The sequence below is a fragment of the Enhydra lutris genome, unplaced genomic scaffold (assembly GCF_002288905.1).
Source record: "Enhydra lutris kenyoni isolate GAN:26980312 unplaced genomic scaffold, ASM228890v2 scaffoldscaffold17, whole genome shotgun sequence".
NCBI classification, from domain to species: Eukaryota; Metazoa; Chordata; class Mammalia; order Carnivora; family Mustelidae; genus Enhydra; species Enhydra lutris.
In genome coordinates this window covers 15,532,251-15,552,690 of record NW_019154101.1, presented here as the reverse complement: position 1 = coordinate 15,552,690, position 20,440 = coordinate 15,532,251, and the positions used below count along the sequence as shown (strand labels likewise).

Here is a 20,440-nt window from a genome sequence, read left to right as displayed (position 1 = left end):
ATTTACTTAGAAGCATTCAGAATATCAACAAAACATCTGCAACTTTTTTTTTTTCCTTTGCAATTACAGAGTGGTATTCAGTTAACAGAACAATTACTTCATGCAAGCTGCATCAGAGACAACTGAAGATGAAAACACTGCCATCCCCATACATAACTAATCCGTACTGGGCACCAACAAGAACCTGCTGTAACTTTCCATACTGATTTACCATCCCCACACCCTCCCAGGCACGGTAGTGGCCACTGAAAATACCACCAGGACAGGGCTATCTAAAGATACATTCTGTAGTGTGTTAACACACAAAAAAACAAAAAACAAACAAAAATAGACACTGTAAGGTTTAAAAACAAATCTTACACAGATTTACATTTCTTTTTCTTTTTCTTTCTTTCTTTTTTTTTTTTTTTTTTTCTTTAAAAGGAGTTGGGTACAGGGGGCAGGGTGGAGTTGTAAAATGATTTAGAGACCAGGAAAAACAAAAACAAAAACAAAAACAAAAACTGTGCTAGATCCAACTTTACCATCATCAACTTCTTCTTCACCTTCCTCCTCTTCATCTTCTTTATCTTCCTCCTCTTCTTCCTCTACCTTCTTTTTCATGCTTTTTTCAGCCTTGACGACTACCTTTTCTGCCGCACGCATCAGGCTTTCCTTTAGCTCGGTATGCAGCAATATCCTCTCGATATTTTGCCTTCAGCCCAGCAGCCTTCCTCGCCAGAGGCTGCCGGCGGTTTGTGGCGGTGTTCCCACTGCACGTCTCTCCCTGTTTCTTCGCAGCACATCAGCAGAGAAGCCGGGATGCTCTCCTTTGATCTGGGGCGATGCTTAGAATAAACTGAGAAAATGGCGAAAGGAGGCCACTTGGGTGCACTGCGACTCTTGAACTCTCTTCTATTTCCCCTTAAGGGGTCTGTGTTTTCATTTCTCTTTAGCAGACGTGGTCTTGCATCTCTCTGATCACTTCTGGGCAGACTCCGAGAAGTTGACTGAAGACTCTGGGTGCTTAGTCTTGTGCTCCTCCGAGAAGTTTGGGCAAAGAATGCTTATGATGACATTTTGTCTCTGGGCTTCTTAGGCTGTCCTTTGCCCTGGCTTACTTACTTTCCCCAGCGAGGCCCAAGAGTCGCTTAAGGCGCCAAGGCTGGCCTCGCTCACTTGCTCCCGTGCTCTCTGGAGCTCAACGTGCTGCAAAGCTCTCTCTGCCTTCTTAATTCGTCTACCAAGGCATCACGTGAGTCTCTCTCCCCATAAACATCAAACACAACCTCAGAGAGGAGCAAATGTTGAGGCAACAATAACAGCAACGCTGAACAATTAGCTCGAAGAAAAATCATTATGTAAACGGGCTGTGGGAATCCGCATCTGGGACTAATTTTTTTTTTTTTTTTCTTCCTCCCAGCGGGTAGGTTCTCTTGCCGAAGATACGTAGATTATGCGAAGAAATTGTGTTTTTTCTCCACATATGACTTGCTGAGAGAGTACATTTGTGACTCCCAATACATTTATAATTGTTGCTTACTTCTCTAAAACTTCAAAATGGCCCTGTTTGTGTTTGCATCTATGAGAGCTATTTTTTTGGGCTAAGTGTTTTAGACTCCAGAAAGGACTAAGAACATTAGTTTTTTGCTTCTAGACAAGCTCAGACCATACTCACCATTAACTATTGGTTAATTCTATTACAACAGTTTTAAAAAAGTGATACCAAATTAGACCTGCTACAAAAAGGAAGATTTGATAGCATCAGAATGAGTTTTATGTTAAATGACATTTAACATGGAAAATTATTCCCTGGAGTGAACCAGCTGTTTACTCTCACTGATATCAGATTGAAAAAAATAATTCAACTTGTAGATATATGCCACCATGGGCAAGAATTGGTTCATAGCTCTCCCAATGCTCATAGCAACAATTTACAAGGTAAATTTCCTTCCAGCTGTAATTTAAAACCATATTTATTGAAACAATTAAGTTTCCAATTATGAACATTTGAATAAGATACACAGATTAACTTGTTTAAAAATATAATTTCCGGGATGCTTGGGTGGCTCAGTCATTTAAGCATCTGCCTTCAGCTCAGGTCATGATCCTGGGGTCTTGGGATCAAGTCTGGCATCCTGCTCCCTGCTGAGTGGGGAGCCTGCTTCTCCCTCTATCTGCCACTCCCCCTTGCTTGTGCTGTCTCTCTCTTTTTCTCTCTGACAAATAAATAAAACCTTAAAAATCAATAAAAAATACATAAAAATGGAATTTCCCTTAGAAAAAACAAATCTAAGCATAATTCTGCATGATGTAACGCATTAGTAGATTAATCTTGTCCTCTAATAGATGACCACGCAGTTACAGAATATAGAAGCCTATCTCAGTACAGAATCTCTGTAGAGATTCTTGAAGTACCAAGTGCCCAGTTGCTCAATAAATGCTAATTGGCAAAGATGATAATATGTTAACACATTTCCAAAAGGGTCTTCTTATTTTCTGTTGTTTTTCACATTCATCTACTTCAAACTTTGAAAGGGAAGAAAAAAGTCAATAATCATGAGAAGTATAACATTTTCTACAATTTGTGAAATTAAGAAATCTCTCACATTTTAATTGCACAAACACACATACAAATGCACACACACCATTCAGTGCTGTTAATTAGTTTCTAATTATTAACTTTGAAAACCTCCCCTCTCTTTAAATTATAACAGACATTTCAGAACTTACTTGGCTGAAAAGAAAAATTAGGAAGAAGCCTGATCTTCTGTTCATTAGCTTTGTCATGATTATTCCTTCTCTTGCACAATATAGTCATTTAGAGCTGGTCTTACCTGGTCCATGGGATACTATTGCTTTGGTTGGCAACAGTAATATGAAGGAAGTTACATGAATCTTATTGATACTACTAGAGACTGATGCTTCATTTTCAGCTGCATTCACTTTATTTTCAGTTATTGCCTCTCTGGTTTATGTTTGCAGAATATTTTCCTTGTCTCCTGCTTGTCCCTTCAGAGAATCACAGCTTAGCAAAGTGTCCCTATGTTAGGTAACAATATGAGGAGGAAGGCAAGGGTGTTTATGCCATCTCCATGCTTTATAGCCATTATCCTGTGGGCATCTTCTCTCCTTTTAATCTGATCTCTTTTGTGTTTTGGTTACCTGAGGTAAAAGGAGAAGCAGGTATTGTCTTTAGTTATTTACATAATGCTGTTTTCTCTATTCCTTCAGGTTTCTCCCCCTGTATATATATAAACATGAAAGCAAGTTAAAAGGCTTTTTTGGCTGTTAGAATACTGGTTTCCTTTCACCTAGATAGGTGATTTTTGTGCTTTGGGGTTATGGGTTTTGGAAGAATTTTCACACATGGTTCCTGAAAATAACTACATGGCAAATGGTTTCTCACAAGTTAACACATATTCATATAAGTGTTTTGTGTGTTTTGCGTAAATACCTAGTAGCACAGTTGCTGGGTCATAGGGTAGCTCTATTTTTAACATTTTGAGGAACATCCATACTGTTTTCCAGAGTGGCTGTACCTGTCTGCATTCCCACCAACAGTCTTGTAAGAGGGTTCCTCTTTCTCTGTGTCCTCACCAACATCTGTTGTTTCCTGTTGAGTTAATTTTTGTGTAAGATAAAACAGCCAGCAACTCTTGTGGAAAAGGCGACATTGAATTGTTTTTGCATTTTTGCCAAAATCAGGCAGGTTTGAATGGATCCATTACCAAGCTCTGTATTCTGTTCCAGCGATCTATATATGTCTAACTCTCTGCAATTTGCACAGTCTTGAATACTGAAGCTATATAAAAAAAACTTGAAATCAGACCGATTCCTCCCACTTTATTCTTTTTTCTGTCAATGTTGTTTTAGCTATTCTGAGATCTATACATTGTCATATGAATTTTGGAATAATCTTTTATATATTTACAAAAAATCTTGCTAAGAGTGTGACAGGAATTGATTAAATCTGTGCATCAGTTTGTTGAGACTTGACATTTTTACTCTGTGAAGTCTTCCCATTCATAATCAGAAAATATTTCCCCATTTACATAGATCTTTAAAAACTTCTTTTATCATCATTTCATAGATTTTAGTAAGCAGATATTTCACATGTTTGGTTAGATTTATACCTATGTATTCAATTATTTTTGAGCCAGCATATGTGGTATTGTATTTTTAATTTTGTGATCATATGTTCATTGTTAATATAGAAATGAAATTTATTTTTGTAGGTTTATCTTATATTTTACAAGCTTGGTGAACTCATTTGTTAGTTCTGTACATTTTCATTTTTATTTTTGTAAATTTGTTGGGATTTTTAGATAGATAATCACATCATCTACAAATAGGGAGAGTTTTGTTTCTTCCTTTCTAATATATGTGTATTTTACTTCCTTTACTTGTGTCATTGTAATGGCTAGAAAGTCAGGCGCTGTGTTTTTTGAGTTGTGACTAGACTAGTAAATTGAAAGTCAAATGTTATACAGCATCTTCTTACTCAATTTGTGATTAGTTTCCCATATATTTTACAAATTAATAGAATTTTGATAAAGATTTTTTTTCTGAAGACCATGCATAAACATATTTGCAAACAGAACTCTTTAATAATGTGAATTATCCAAAGATTGTTTCAATTTTCCTGCCAGGCTCTCTATTAAGCATATCATGTATATCAATATTAAGTAGTAACATTCTTTTCTCTATGAAAACCTCTCATTTATGGCCCTGGCTTACAGATCATTTAAACTGATCATTATTCAGTTTTCCCTCTAAATTAAAAATTCTGTGATATTGTGTGATGAAACTGTGTGGTAATTTTCTCATATCTTTGCTGCATCAAGAAATATATATGAGGAGGGGAGGAGTCAAGATTGTGAACAAGTAGCAGGCTGAGATGACATCAGGTAGCAGGAGATCAAGCAGGAGATAAGATAGCTTATCAAGCCATTGCGAACACCTAAAAATCCAAAGGGAAATCGAAGAGAAGAAGAGCAACAATTCTAGAAACAGAAAATCGATCACTTTCTGAAAGGTAGGACCTGCGGAGAAGTGAATCCAAAGTGACGGGAAGATAGACTGCGGGGGGAGGGGCTGGCTCCCAGCAAGCGGCAGAGCAATGGAGCACAAAATCAGGACTTTTAAAAGTCCGCTCCACAGAGGGACATCACTCTAGAGGCTAAACCAGGGTGAAGCCCACACGGGGTCAGCGTGGCCCCAGGTCCCGCAGGGTAACAGAAGGACCAGGGCTGTCTGAGTATCGCAGAGCTCACAGGTATTAGAGTGGGGAAGCCGGCTACAACGACAAAGCCAAGGAGTGAGCTCTCAGCTCAGGGTTACCTTGAACCGGTCGCAGGCTGGGTGAGCTTGGAGCACGGCCGGAGGCCACAGAGACGGAAGCGACTGGGCGCTTTTCTCCAAGTGTGACCGATTGAGCACTTTCCTCCAAGGGCAACCAGAGGCCAGGGAGATGGGGGCAGTTGGGCGCTTTTCTCTGAGGGTGCACTGAAGAGCAGGACCCTGAGCTCTCGGCTCCTCTGGGCCAGAGATTGGGAGGCTGCCATCTTCATTCCCATCCTCCGGAACTCTACGGAAAGTGCTCAGGGAACAAAAGCTCCCGAAAGCAAACCCGAGTGGATTACTTAGCCTGGCCCCTGGTAAGGGCGGTGCAATTCCTCCTGGGGCAAAGACAGTTGTGAATCACTACAACAGGCTCCTCCCCCAGAAGACCAACAAGAAACCCACCCAAGACCAACTTCATTCAGCAAGGAGAACAGAGGAATTCCAGAGGAGGAGAAAACAAATCTTATCTGGACAAAATGACAAGGTGGGAAACCTCACCACAGAAAAAAGAACAAGAGGCAGTACCAAAGGCTGGGGACCTAATCAATACAGACATTGGTAATATGTCAGATATAGAGTTCAGAATGATGATTCTCAAGGTTCTAGCCAGGCTCGAAAAAGGCATAGAAAATATTAGAGAAACCCTCTCCGGAGAGATAAAAGCCCTTTCTGGAGAAATAAAAGAACTAAAATCTAACCAAGTTGAAATCAAAAAAGCTATTAATGGGGTGCAATCAAAAATGGAAGCTCTTACTGCTAGGATAAATGAGGCAGAAGAAAGAATTAGTGACATAGAAGACCAAATGACAGAGAATAAAGAAGCTGAGCAAAAGAGAGACAAACAAATACTGGACCACGAGGAGAGAATTCGAGAGATAAGTGACACCATAAGACAACACATTAGAATAATTGGGATTCCAGAAGAAGAAGAAAGAGAGAGGGGAAGAAGGTATATTGGAGAGAATTATTGGAGAGAATTTCCCTAATATGGACAAAGGGAACAAGCATCAAAATCCAGGAGATTCAGAGAACCCCCCTCAAAATCAATAAGAATAGGTCCACACCCCGTCACCTAATAGTAAAATTTACAAGTCTTAGTGACAAAGAGAAGATCCTGAAAGCAGCCCGGGAAAAGAAGTCTGTAACATACAATGGTAAAAATATTAGATTGGCAGCAGACTTATCCACAGAGACCTGGCAGGCCAGAAAGAGCTGGCATGATATATTCAGAGTACTAAACGAGAAAAACATGCAGCCAAGAATACTATATCCAGCTAGGCTATCATTGAAAATAGAAGGAGAGATTAAAAGCTTCCAGGACAAACAAAAACTGAAAGAATTTGCAAATACCAAACCAGCTCTACAGGAAATATTGAAAGGGGTCCTCTAAGCAAAGAGAGACCCTAAAAGTAGTAGATCAGAAAGAAACAGAGACAATATACAATAACAGTCACCTTACAGGCAATACAATGGCACTAAATTCATATCTCTCAATACTTACCCTGAATGTTAATGGGCTAAATGCCCCAATCAAAAGACACAGGGTATCAGAATGGATAAAAAAACAAAACCCATCTATATGTTGCCTACAAGAAACTCATCTTAAACCTGAAGACACCTCCAGATTTAAAGTGAGGGGGTGGAAAAGAATTTACCATGCTAATGGACATCAGAAAAAAGCAGGAGTGGCAATCCTTATATCAGATCAATTAGATTTTAAGCCAAAGACTATAATAAGAGATGAGGAAGGACACTATATCATACTCAAAGGAACTGTCCAACAAGATCTAACAATTTTAAATATCTATGCCCCTAACATGGGAGCAGCCAACTATATAAACCAATTAATAACAAAATCAAAGAAACACATCGACAATAATACAATAATAGTAGGGGACTTTAACACTCCCCTCACTGAAATGGACAGATCATCCAAGCAAAAGATCAACAAGGAAATCAAGGCCTTAAATGACACACTGGACCAGATGGACATCACAGATATATTCAGAACATTTCATCCCAAAGCAACAGAATACACATTCTTCTCTAGTGCACATGGAACATTCTCCAGAATAGATCATATTCTTGGTCCTAAATCAGGTCTCAACCATTATCAAAAGATTGGGATCATTCCCTGCATATTTTCAGACCACAATGCTCTTAAGCTAGAACTCAATCACAAGAGGAAATTTGGAAAGAACCCAAATATATGGAGACTAAACAGCATCCTTCTAAAGAATGAATGGGTCAACCAGGAAATTAAAGAAGAATTGAAAAAATTCATGGAAACGAATGATAATGAAAACACAACGGTTCAAAATCTGTGGGGCACAACAAAGGCAGTCCTGAGAGGAAAATATACAGTGGTACAAGCCTTTCTCAAGAAACAAGAAAGGTCTCAGGTACACAACCTAACCCTACACCTAAAGGAGCTGGAGAAAGAACAAGAAAGAAAGCCTAAACCCAGCAGGAGAAGAGAAATTCTAAAGATCAGAACAGAAATCAATTAAATAGAAACTAAAAAAACAATGGAACAACGAAAGTAGGAGCTGGTTCTTTGAAAGAATTAATAAGATTGATAAACCTCTGGCCGGACCTATCAAAAAGAAAAGAGAAAGGATCCAAATAAATAAAATCATGAATGAAAGAGGAGAGATCACAACCAACACCAAAGAAATACAAGCAATTATAAGAACATACTATGAGCAACTCTACACCAACAAATTCGACAATCTAGAAGAAATGGATACATTTCTAGAGACATATAAACTACCACAACTGAACCAGGAAGAAATAGAAAACCTGAACAGACCCATAACCAGCAAGGAGATTGACGCAGTCATCAAAAATCTCCAAACAAACAAAAGTCCTGAGCCAGATGGCTTCCAGGGGAATTCTACCAAACATTTAAAGAAGAACTAATTCCTATTCTCCTGAAACTGTTCCAAAAAAGAGAAATGGAAGGAAAACTTCCAAACTCATTTTATGAGGCCAGTATCACCTTGATCCCAAAACCAGACAAGGATCCCATCAAAAAAGAGAATTACAGACCAATATCCTTGATGAACACAGATGTGAAAATTCTCACCAAAATACTAGCCAATAAGATCAAACAGTGCATTAAAAGGATTATTCACCACGACCAAGTGGGATTTATTCCAGGGCTGCAAGGTTGGTTCAACATCTGCAAATCAATCAATGTGATACAATACATTAATAAAAGAAAGAAAAAGAACCATATGATACTCTCAATAGATGCTGAAAAAGCATTTGACAAAGTGCAGCATCCCTTCCTGATTAAAACTTTTCAAAGTGTAGGGATAGAGGGCACATACCTCAACATTATCAAAGCCATCTATGAAAAATCCACCGCAAATATCATTTTCAATGGAGAAAAACTGAAATCTTTTCTGCTAAGTTCAGGAACACGGCAAGGATGTCCGTTATCACCACTGCTGTTCAACATAGTACTAGAAGTCCTAGCCTCAGCAATCAGACAACAAAAGGAAATTAAAGGCATCCAAATCGGCAAAGAAGTCAAACTCTCACTCTTTGCAGATGATATGATACTATATGTGGAAAACCCAAAAGGCTCCACTCCAAAACTGCTAGAACTTGTACAGGAATTCAGTAAAGTGTCAGGATATAAAGTCAATGCACAGAAATCAGTTGCATTTCTTTACACCAACAACAAGACAGAAGAAAGAGAAATTAAGGAGTCAATCCCATTTACAATTGCACCCAAAACCATAAGATACCTAGAAATAAACCTAACCAAAAAGGCAAAGAATCTATACTCAGAAAACTATAAAGTACTCATGAAAGAAATTGAGAAAGACACAAAGAAATGGAAAAATGTTCCATGTTCATGGATTGGAAGAACAAATATTGTGAAAATGTCTATTCTACCTAAAGCAATCTACACATTTAATGCAATCCCTATCAAAATCCCATCCATTTTTTTCAAAGAAATAGAACAAATAATCCTAAAATTTATATGGAACCAGAAAAGACCTCGAATAGCCAAAGCAATATTGGAAAAGATAGCCAAAGTTGGTGGCATCCCAATTCCAGACTTCAAGCTCTATTACAAAGCTGTAATCATCAAGACAGTATGGTACTGGCACAACAACAGACACATAGATCAATGGAACAGAATAGAGAGCCCAGAAATAGACCCTCAACTCTATGGTCAACTAATCTTTGACAAAGCAGGAAAGAATGTCCAATGGAAAAAAGACAGCCTCTTCAATAAATGGTGTTGGGAAAATTGGATAGCCACATGCAGAAAAATGAAATTGGACCATTTCCTTACACCATACACAAAAATAGACTCAAAATGGATGAAGGACCTCAATGTGAGAAAGGAATCCATCAAAATCCTGAGAAGAACACAGACAGCAACCTCTTCAACCTCAGCAACAGCAACTTCTTCCTAGGAACATCGCCAAAGGCAAGGGAAGCAAGGGCAAAAATAAACTATTGGGACTTCATCAAGATCGAAAGCTTTTGCACAGCAAAGGAAACAGTTAGTGAAACCAAAAGACAACTGACAGAATGGGAGAAGATATTTGCAAATGACATATCAGATAAAGGGCTAGTATCCAAAATCTATAAAGAGCTTATCAAACTCAACACCCAAAGAACAAATAATCCAATCAAGAAATGGGCAGAGGACATGAACAGACATTTCTGCAAAGAAGACATCCAGATGGCTCACAGACACATGAAAAAATGCTCCACATCAGTCGGCATCAGGGAAATACAAATCAAAACCACAATGAGAAATCACCTCACACCAGTCAGAATGGCTAAAATTAACACGTCAAGAAATGACAGATGCTGGCGAAGATGCGGAGAGAGGGGAACCCTCCTACACTGTTAGTGGGAATGCAAGCTGGTGCAAACACTCTGGAAAACAGTGTGGAGGTTCCTCAAAAATTTGAAAATAGAGCTACCCTATGACCCAGCGATTTCACTACTGGGTATATATCCTAATGATACAAACGTGGTGCTCCGAAGGAGCATGTGCACCTGAATGTTTATAGCAGCAATGTCCACAATAGCCAAACTATGGAAAGAACCTAGATGTCCATCAACAGATGAATGGATAAAGAAGAGGTGGTATATATACACAGTGGAATACTATGCAGCAATCAAAAGAAATGAAATCTTGCCATTTGCGACGACGTGGATGGAACTAGAGGGTATTATGCTTAGCGAAATAAGTCAATCAGAGAAAGACAACTATCATATGATCTCCCTGATATGAGGAAGTGGAGATGCAATGTGGGTGGGTTGGGGGTAGGAAAAGAAAAAATGAAAGAAGGTGGGATTGGGAGGGAGACAAACCATAAAAGACTCAATCTCAAAAAACAGACTGAGGGTTGCTGGGGGGAGGGGGGAGGGGGGCGGGTGGTGGGGATATGGACATTGGGGAAGGTGTGTGCTATGGTGAGTGCTGTGAAATGTGTAAACCTGGCTATTCACAGACCTGTACCATTGGGGATAAAAATACATTATATGTTTAATTAAAAAAATAAAAATAATAAAAAATAGGAAATATATATGAATCCTCTACACATTTCTTTCACCATGGCCTTCATCAGCCTCTTTCATGAAGCTCAGAAATGTCCATTCACCCATCTTGCCCCAAATTCTAAAGCTTTCTTTCTAATTTGATGCATAATTGAATTGCAAAAATTGTCTTATGGGCAGGGATGTGCCACGAAAACGTGCTGTGAGAGGAGTACATATATTCATGTATTTACTCCTTAGCGGCAGAGTCTGTTCTCTCTAGCTGATTCTGGGACACTTAGAGAAAGCAGATGCATTTCCTCAGACAACAGCTTCCTTTTTCTTCAGTTGTCCAGCCTGAGGTAACAGTGCTGGCACGTTGTACTCGTACACATGCTCTAAGAGGTGAATACTTCGTAGCCTGTACCTTAGTGCTGGTTGCATACACTTACATATTATTTCAAGGCCATAACTTATTAATTTCACACCTCTAATAATGTAGTTGTCTAGAACTAATGCTATATCAGTTTGCCTGTACAGTAACTGAAGCTAAAGTGGAAAAAAAAAATCCTTTATAAAATAGCTATTTTTAAAAGTTACAAATTACATCATTTCAAAATCTTCCAGGTGCATTAATTTTATTTTACAGGTACAGAAGAAGGAAACATGGATGAAACGTACTTTCCAAGAACATAAATTCCTGATTTCTAAACAGCAACTAGAATGTAGTTACCTTTTGAGGACTTTGAAATATCTCTAAGGCAAAGAAAAACAATGTAACTTTTGGGCAGATTTTAAAGCTGTGAGTTTAGTGAAGGCCCTTGTGAACTAAACACTCATTGTGCTCTGTTTAAAATCACTTCCACATTCCCACTTAAATCTTGAGTAATAATAAATTGATTGTGAAGAAATTTGCCTTTAGCCAAGTAAAAATTAGAAAGCAGAAAAAGAGTATAAATGATTTTAGTGCTCTAAAACAAAGGATGAGCTATTGCAGAATCAACAACTCAAAACCCTCAAAAATTTGCAAAAATGTCAGCAGGCAGATAAATGCCAAAGAGAAAAGGCAATGTTCTGCCGTTCTCAAAAGAAGAGTTTTTGGGGCACCTGGGTGGCTCAGTGGGTTAAAGCTTCTGCCTTCGGCTCAGGTGATGATCTCAGGGTCCTGGGATCGAGCCCCGCATTGGGCTCTCTGCTCGACGGCAAGCCTGCTTCCCCCCTTCTCTCTCTGCCTGCTTGTGATATCTCCCTGTCAAATAAATAAATAAAATCTTTAAAAAAAAAAAAGAAGAAGAAGAAAACTTTTAGTCAATGAAACCAAACAATGTTGATGTGTGGTAGTTCAGTAAAGTACATGTAATGGATTACACATATGCATAATAATCATCAGAACGAAAAGAGAAAGGTAAATAATCCCATTAGCTGAACTCAGAGAAAACAAAATAGTTTTTAAAAAGCTCTAATTAATATACTTAGAGAAACTTAATCGTCCATATAAAACACAGACTGCATGATATGAATAAAAACCATTCAGGGAGGGATGTGTGGGTGGTCCAATTGATAAAGCATCTGTCTTAGGCTCGGGCCATGATTCCAGGGTTCTGGGATCAAGTTCTGCATCAGGCTCCTTGCTCAGCAGGGAGCCTGCTTTCCTTCTGCCTCTGCCTTCCACTCCACCTGCTTGTGCTCTCTCTCTCTCTCTGACAAATAAATAAATAAAATCTAAAAAAAAAAAAATCATTCAGGGAGGAAAAAGTAGCCATTGAAAAATATTGAAAATAAAGCTAATGTTGATAATTCCTTTATGTGTGAAATGTAAAAATAAGAAAACAGATAACACAGAGCAACTTCTCTTAATTTTTGTTTCTTCAAAATGCTGATACAGACCAAAAGCCCTAAGAGACAATTGACTAAAGGAAAAATTAAGTCACTCTAGACACCAAAACTGTGTTTCTCAAAACGTGGTCAGGGGGCTATTTGTATCAGAAACAATGGAGGAGTTTAGTAACTGAATAGAATCTCCCAGGCCCAGAAAACACCTACTAAATCAGAATTTCTATAAGTAATGTTGAGACAGATGCATTTACTAAGGCTTCCTAGGCAATCTTAAAGTTACTACAGTGACTACTATCTAAAACCATTTAAAAGGCTCAAAAATCTTAAATAACTTTCAAGAATTTAAAAAAAATTTTATAGAGATTTATTTATTTATTTACTTATTTGAGGAAAAGAGAATGAGTTGGGGGAGGGCAGGCAGAGGGAGAGAATCTTCCAGCGGACTTCTTGCTGAGTGTGGAGTTTAATGCAAGGAGGGGCTTGATCCAGGACCTGTGAGATCATGACCTGAGCCAAAACCAAGAGTCAGATGCTTAACCCCCTGAGCTATCCAGGCACCCCACAAATATTTCTAACCCCTCTTTTTAACCTTTTTCTGTATTGGAGAAATACTTTCAAAATTTAGATCTATGTATCTTGCCACTGTAAAGGAAAGCTTCTTTATGCTCTGTATCTCCACAGTACACTTAATCTCTATGAAAATGTTTGTCCTAATTTGGAAACCTTCCTTCATCACCAGATTCTAAAATTCAGAAAGGTTATTTAATTAGGAGTTAGTGTAGTATATTGCTCATAGTGTGCTCATTAAATTTTTTTTTTAAGATTTTATTTATTTGACAGACAGAGAAATCACAAGTAGGCAGAACAGCAGGTGGCGGGGGGGAAGCATGCTCCCTGCAGAAATCCTTTTTTTTTTTTTTTTTTAAGATTTTATTTATTTATTTTTCAGAGAGAGAGAGAGAGAGAGAGAGCGGAGAAACAAGCAGGCAGAGCGGCAGGCAGAGGCAGAGAGAGAAGCAGGCTCCCCACCAAGCAAGGAGCCCAATGAGGGACTGGATCCCAGGACCCTGGGATCATGACCTGAGCCAAAGGCAGCGGCCTAACCAACTGAGCAACCCAGGCTTCCCTCCCTGCAGAAATCTTGATGTGGGGCTCTATCCCAGGACCCTGAGATCGTGACCCGAGCCAAAGGCAGAGGCCTAACCCACTGAGCCATCCAAGTGCCCCTCATTAAATGTTTTTGAATTGAGTCCAGAGGTTCACTGTCCAACCTGGCATTGACTAGCCGCGTGTGGTTACTGATACTTGAAAGTTGCCTAGTCAGAATTTCTATGACTTACAAAAAAGGTAAAATGTCTCACTAATATTTTTTATAATAATAACGTATTGAAATGAGTTACTTAAGAATGCAAACAATAGAAACACCAAAAATCATTTTTAGGTGCTAATTCTTCTAAGTATTAGTGAATTTATCCCTTTCTTTCTAGACTATTAAAATCTATTCCAAAAGTCTTGGATTATATGCTTTTGTTTCCTAATCAGAAAAAGATTCTCATTAAGCATTAGGACCCTTGAATTTTAAGTAACAGATTGCTAAGAGGCACATGTGAAATGATTAGGGAATGGGGAGCATCTTAAAGTTTACCTTTGCATTCACCTTTTCTTGTCTGAAAAGTATAAATAACAAATGAGGAATCTATTAAGGTTTTAATTAATTACTTTTTCTAACCAAGAAAACTGCGACATATTTCCTTGCCTAATTGTTTTGTGTTTGTTTATTTTTGAAACTAAGTAAAGTCAGGAAATATAGGACCAGCATTCTCATATGAAATCATCATTTTAAAAATTATTTCAAGTAAAAGAGGAAGGGAGATATGATTTGCTCAGGGGAAGAACATACTAGAAAAAATATGTATGGTATTGATTTGTTTTTTTCACTATACATTTATTTGTACTTCATACAAACATAGATATTAATTTTTGCCTTTTCGATGAAATATCGAGTTTCATAAATTGTAGATGGAAAACACGGAAATAGTTTTTCAGTTATAATGGTGCAACCACAACTAATTACTGTTCTTTATCTCTTGAAGTTTGCCAATTCATTTTATTCATTCTACTATCATATAATCGTGACAAGCAAGCATTGCAAATACATGTCAAGTTTTACCATGTTTTATTATTTTATTTTATTATTTTATTTTTTAAAGTCATTTCACATCCTTTGTTCTTTTTTTTTTTTTTAAGATTTTATTTATTTTTTTGTCAGAGAGAGAGAGAATGAACAGACAAGCAGGGGTAGCTCAAGGCAGAGGAAGAATCAGTCTTCCCGCCAAGCAAGGAAAACCCATGCAGGACTGGATCATGACCCAAGTCAAATGCAGATACTTAAGGGACTGAGCCACCCAGCTGTCCTTAAGTCTCACCATGTTTTAAAATCATGTATGTGAAAAAAAAAATAAAATCACGTATGTGGGGCACATGGGTGGCTCAGTCTGTTAAGTGTCTGCCTTCAGCATGATCTGCTCTCTGCTCAGCAGGGAGTCTCCTTCACCATCTCCCTCTTTCCCTCCCCACACTCATGTACTCTCTCAAATAAAGAAAAAAATCATTTTAAAAAATAAAGTAAATCAGGTATCCATAAATAAACATGGTTCTCGAATGTCCAAGATTCAGATTGGTATTGACAGATTTCCACTGTGGCATTAACTGTCATCATATATCAGAATAGGAAAAGAGGGTCTAAAGAAAGTCTTAATCTTAATTTTCAGACACCAATATTGAATCTCATTCATAATCATATCTTTAATGGAAAACAATATGTCACTAGGAATTGAATGAAATTTACTTTTTCTGCATAGCCATTACACCATTTTCAACTCAGTATTTGAAAATAATTGTATTATACATTCTCCCATCTCTGTCTCTCTGGCTGTTTCCTTATTGTTAAGCAATAAGTGTGATGGACAATTAATTTCTTCTTTATTTGTATTCTGCATGATATTTAATCACTGCCCTTTTCCCTGCTTCCATGTTTTTGGGAATAAAAAGGTTATTTTAATCATAAACAAAAGACTTATAGGAAAAAAGTTAAAAGTGTCAGTTATAACTAGAACACAATTTCAAGAAAATATGGTTGAAGAAAGAGATGGTATATGTCGTCTATATATAACCACAGTATTTTTGGGAATCTGTATGTAGAATGGAAATATAAATCAAAGTATAATAATGCCATAGTGTTTGAAAAATTTGTTCAAAATAATAATTACAGCATTATCATTGCACATTTGCAAGAGTACAACTGGGTCTTATTTCTATGGGGAACATCTTGCATGATTTATAATTTTTACTTTGTTTTGGTTTACTTATTTATTATTTTTTAAAAGATTTTATTTATTTATTTGACACAGAGAGAGAGAGAGCACAAGTAGGCAGAACAGAAGGCAGAGGAAGAGGGAGAAGCAGGCTCTCCACTGGGCAGGGAGCTTGCAGGACCTGGGATCATGACCTGAGCCAAAGGCAGACACTCAACCAACTGAGTCACCCAGGCACCCCTATTTTGTTTTGGTTTAATGTTTAAGGGAAACCTTTAAAGTCTTCCTAACTTTCTAGATTTCATTTTTTTAAACTAATATATGTGTGATGTGATTCACTTTACATTAAATACCAATAATTATCATAAAACAAAAAGTGGATGCCCAATAGTTTTTTGATGAAAGGAAATTTGTTTAAAATGAAAGGAATTTGAAAAACACCTTAATACTTCATTATCCAGGTAATATTCAAAATAAACCAAATTGTATTTTAAAACTAATGACTGACCTGTGTTTATGTTTTCAGTAAACATAAAAATAAAAACAAAACTTGATTTTGCTTCTTAATAGGACATGGTCTTATGATTTTTTTCCCCAATTTTTTAAAATATTTTATTTATTTATTTGAGAAAGACAGAGAGAGAGATGTAGAGAGCACATCATGGGAGAGGGAGAAGCAGGCTCCGTGCAGACCAGGGAGCCCAACATGGGGTAAGGGGTGTGCTTCATCCCAGGACCCTGGGATCATGACCTAAGGAGAAGTCTAAGAGTAGACTCTTAACTGACTGAGCCACCTAGGCACCCCCTTTCATTCCCAGGTTTAACTACAAAAACAAACTAGACTAAAATATTATATTATTCCCTCATTAGAGAGCTGAATATTACAATAAACTTGAATTAAAATATAGAGAATGCCAAGGACATTCCTAGGGAAAGAAGATAACCAAAGTTGCTTTCATCCCTGAAAAAGAGTCATGAGGAAGAGGGATCAGTAGTCAATATTGATAAGAAAAAATGTCACATTAATAATAAACTTTAACATCCATGTGTGAGCTAGTGTAACAGGTGAAAATTACCAAGAGCTCCAGTAATGGAGAGTTTTCCTACCATCTGCTTTTTCCCAAAGATTACCTCTGACTGCTTGGGAAGAGTATACCAAAGTCTGGGTTCAAAAGAGAACTAAGATTGGAGCACGGTGATAGAGTTGAAAGAAATTTCTCCCACATATACTATACTATACTTTACTAAGGGCAAGCCAGTGATTGCTGGCTGCTGGCTTTTGAAGGCTGGGTGCACAAGAGGATACCTGAAGGAAATCACTTAGAACTTCTCTGAATAGTCACTGAGTGTACTTCAGAAGTCCTTCAAATGTTGGAGACATGGCAGCAGGGCAGAGACACTCAAAACCAGGACTGAAATCACAGTGTGCAAAAACCCCATAAGAACACTTGTTTTATGAGACTGCCATAGGCCTAATACTAAAATTGATGAAACATTATGAGAAAAAAATGACAGATTAATATCTGTCATAAACATAAATGAAAAATATTTTACAAAATATTAACAAATTGAGTCTTATCTAATATAAGTAAAAGGGATAACATTTTTATACCAAATTGAATTTAAAGTCCATTGACTGTTCAAGAATCAGTGTGTATAACTCAACATGTTAACTGAACAATGGAGAAAATTATATTATCTAGGTAGTTGCAGATTAAAAAGATTTGGGAGAACTCTTATAATTTCAGTAAATAATGAATAAAAAGGAAATCCCACAATCTGAAAATTGGCACCTATAAAAAACTTACAGATAACATCTCATTTAATAATGAAACATTGACTATTTTAACCTAAGATTGAAAATGAGGCAGAGATATTTTTTTCCCAAATGTCAACTAATTCATTTGTAATTTATTAAGATTATTTATATTTAGATATTTAATTTCTGGTAACTAAATAGATTCTCTGCTAATATTTGAGTAATGTAAGAAGATAAACTTTTTCTTCATATCAAAAGTATAGCGAGCATAATTTTCTTACATAAAATTTTTCTGGTTAAATGCACACTTTTATTTTCTTTTCTATATAAGAGAACTGAAATTTTTTCCACATTCTAAAGTACAAGCAAACAATATCAGTTTATCACTTGTTGAAATAGAGGTCATAAACCTAATTTGAAACAAATTGGAGACTAATAAAAAATACTGACATATTTATTCTAAAGCCAGAATTCTTATTGAAATATCTCAGTTTCACTTTTCTAAGTCTCAGACACAGCACAGGCTACTTGTATTTTCCTAAACAATTAGGTAAGTGCAGCTTATGTTCAGCATGCCAGATCAACCTAACCCCCAGTCAAATCCTTGTAACTGGTCAGTGTAACACATATACATTACATGTGTCTGAATAATTAATTAGAGATTTTTTTGATCCCTATGGTATGTTATTAATGTACATGTTCCCACTGTATGCCTGGGAGAATTATTCAGCACTAAATAAATTATTTTTACTTTCAAGAGTAGGGCACACTAGAAAGAGCACCCCAAATTAGAGGTTTATGGGGTATTAAAAAATGAAGGAGAGAATACATAGATTTTCTACCACCCAGACTTAGCATGACAACATGTAGCAGAAAAGAGAATCAGGCAATAAAGAATAAAATGCAAAAAGAGAATTTTTGGGGTTGCCTTGGTGGCTCAGTGGGTTAAAGCCTTTGCCTTCGCCTCAAGTCATGATCCCAGGGTCCTGGGATCGAGCCCCGCATCGGGCTCTCTGCTCAACAGGAAGTCTGCTTACCCTCTCTCTCTGCCTGCCTCTCTGCCTACTTGTGATCTCTGTGTCTGTCAAATAAAAAAAAGAAAGAAAAAAAAAGAGTATTGGTAGGATGGTTCAGGTCAGACCACATCAAATAGATTTTCAAAGTCATCTAGCAAATTTGGTATAAAATAACAGAAAGATAGACATTTAATATTCATTTATATAAGTAGTAAATAACACTATAAGGATTTATAAAATTGAAAATCTATTTGAAGCTGGAGAATAATTTTATTTGTAGAAAATGTGACTCATGATCATTTTACATAAAGTTGGTTAGCAGTTATTATTCTCCAGAATATTATTTTATCCAAAAAAGTTTTTCTTAATAAATGTTCTTGCTTTTGACTTTCTTGTGACTCTATATCTAGGGGTCAGCAATGTTCTCTCATTACAACAGTCATGCATATTCAAAATGTTCATGCATATTCAAGTACTACAGATCTCTTTTGCTTACACTAAGGAATTTTCAAAATAATAAAGATTGATCTTTCTTTTGTTACCCTTCTTTGAATGTCACTTGGTTTAGGTTATGTTTACATAAACCCTATCAGTTATACAATAAACTTGCAAAGCACGTTAATCACAGGTCAATTATGACAGATTTTATGAATAAAAATATACAACGGAATTTACTTTTTATAATGCTGAGAAGTATTATTATCAGAGAAAACACACTTGCTGGGCTTTGGTTTTGCATTATGATTTGTGATTGACTTTAAAGATACTCTAGGGGTGCCTGTGTGGCTCAGTCAGTTGAGTAGCTGACCCTGGATTTCAGCTCAGGTCATGATCTCAGGATCCTGGGACTGAGCCCAGCCTTGGGCTGTGCACTCAGCAGGGAGTCTGCTTCAGGAATCTCTCTCTCCCTCTGATCCACCCCCACCCCAAGCTCTTTCCTTCAGGCAGGCTCTCCCTCTCAAATAAATGTTTAAAAAACAACCAAAAAAAGATACTTTGTTCTTTCAGAACCTGTTATTTTCTGCTGCACTGTATTTTCAAGTTCAGATTGTGGAAGTAACATTTTGAAGATAGAAATTAATGCTTCCTACGGCCCAGTATGGAATCAAAACCTTCATATCTTTTCCCCTAAAACCCATGTGAGTAAAATTTTCCTTATTATAAATATACTGGCCTCTATTTCTGATACCACCTCTATTGGATCTGGCTTTAGAGTACAGTATTTGCTGAGAAGATGTTACAGAATGAATTGTTACCCTGCAAAATTCATATTTTGAAACTCTAAGGCCCAATGTGACTGCATTTGGAAATAGGATCATTAAAGAGATAATTATAGTTAAATGAGGTCATGAAGGTGAGGTCCTAATCTGAAAGGACTGGTATCCTTAATAGAAGAGGAAGAAACACCAGCGATCTCTCTTTCAGGTGTGCTCACAAAGAAGCCATATAAGGATACAGAAAGGAGATAATTCTGCAAGTCAGAAAGAGAGCCTTGACAGGAAATGGAAACTTCTGGCACCTTGATCTGGGACTTCTAGCCTTCAGAGCTGTGAGAAAATGAATTTCTGTTGTTTAAGCTACCCAGCCTGTGGTATTTTGTTATGGTAGCCCAAGCAGATTAACACAGAAGAAGACATGGTGACCAGATGACTGGGGTCAAGTATGTCTCAGTT

General features: G+C 37.2%; 1 pseudogene; it reads right to left on the bottom strand.

Annotated features, from left to right (window-relative positions):
- Nucleotides 1-462: 462 nt before the first annotated feature.
- LOC111147743 lies at nucleotides 463-10,971 on the bottom strand (annotated as a pseudogene).
- Nucleotides 10,972-20,440: the final 9,469 nt, after the last annotated feature.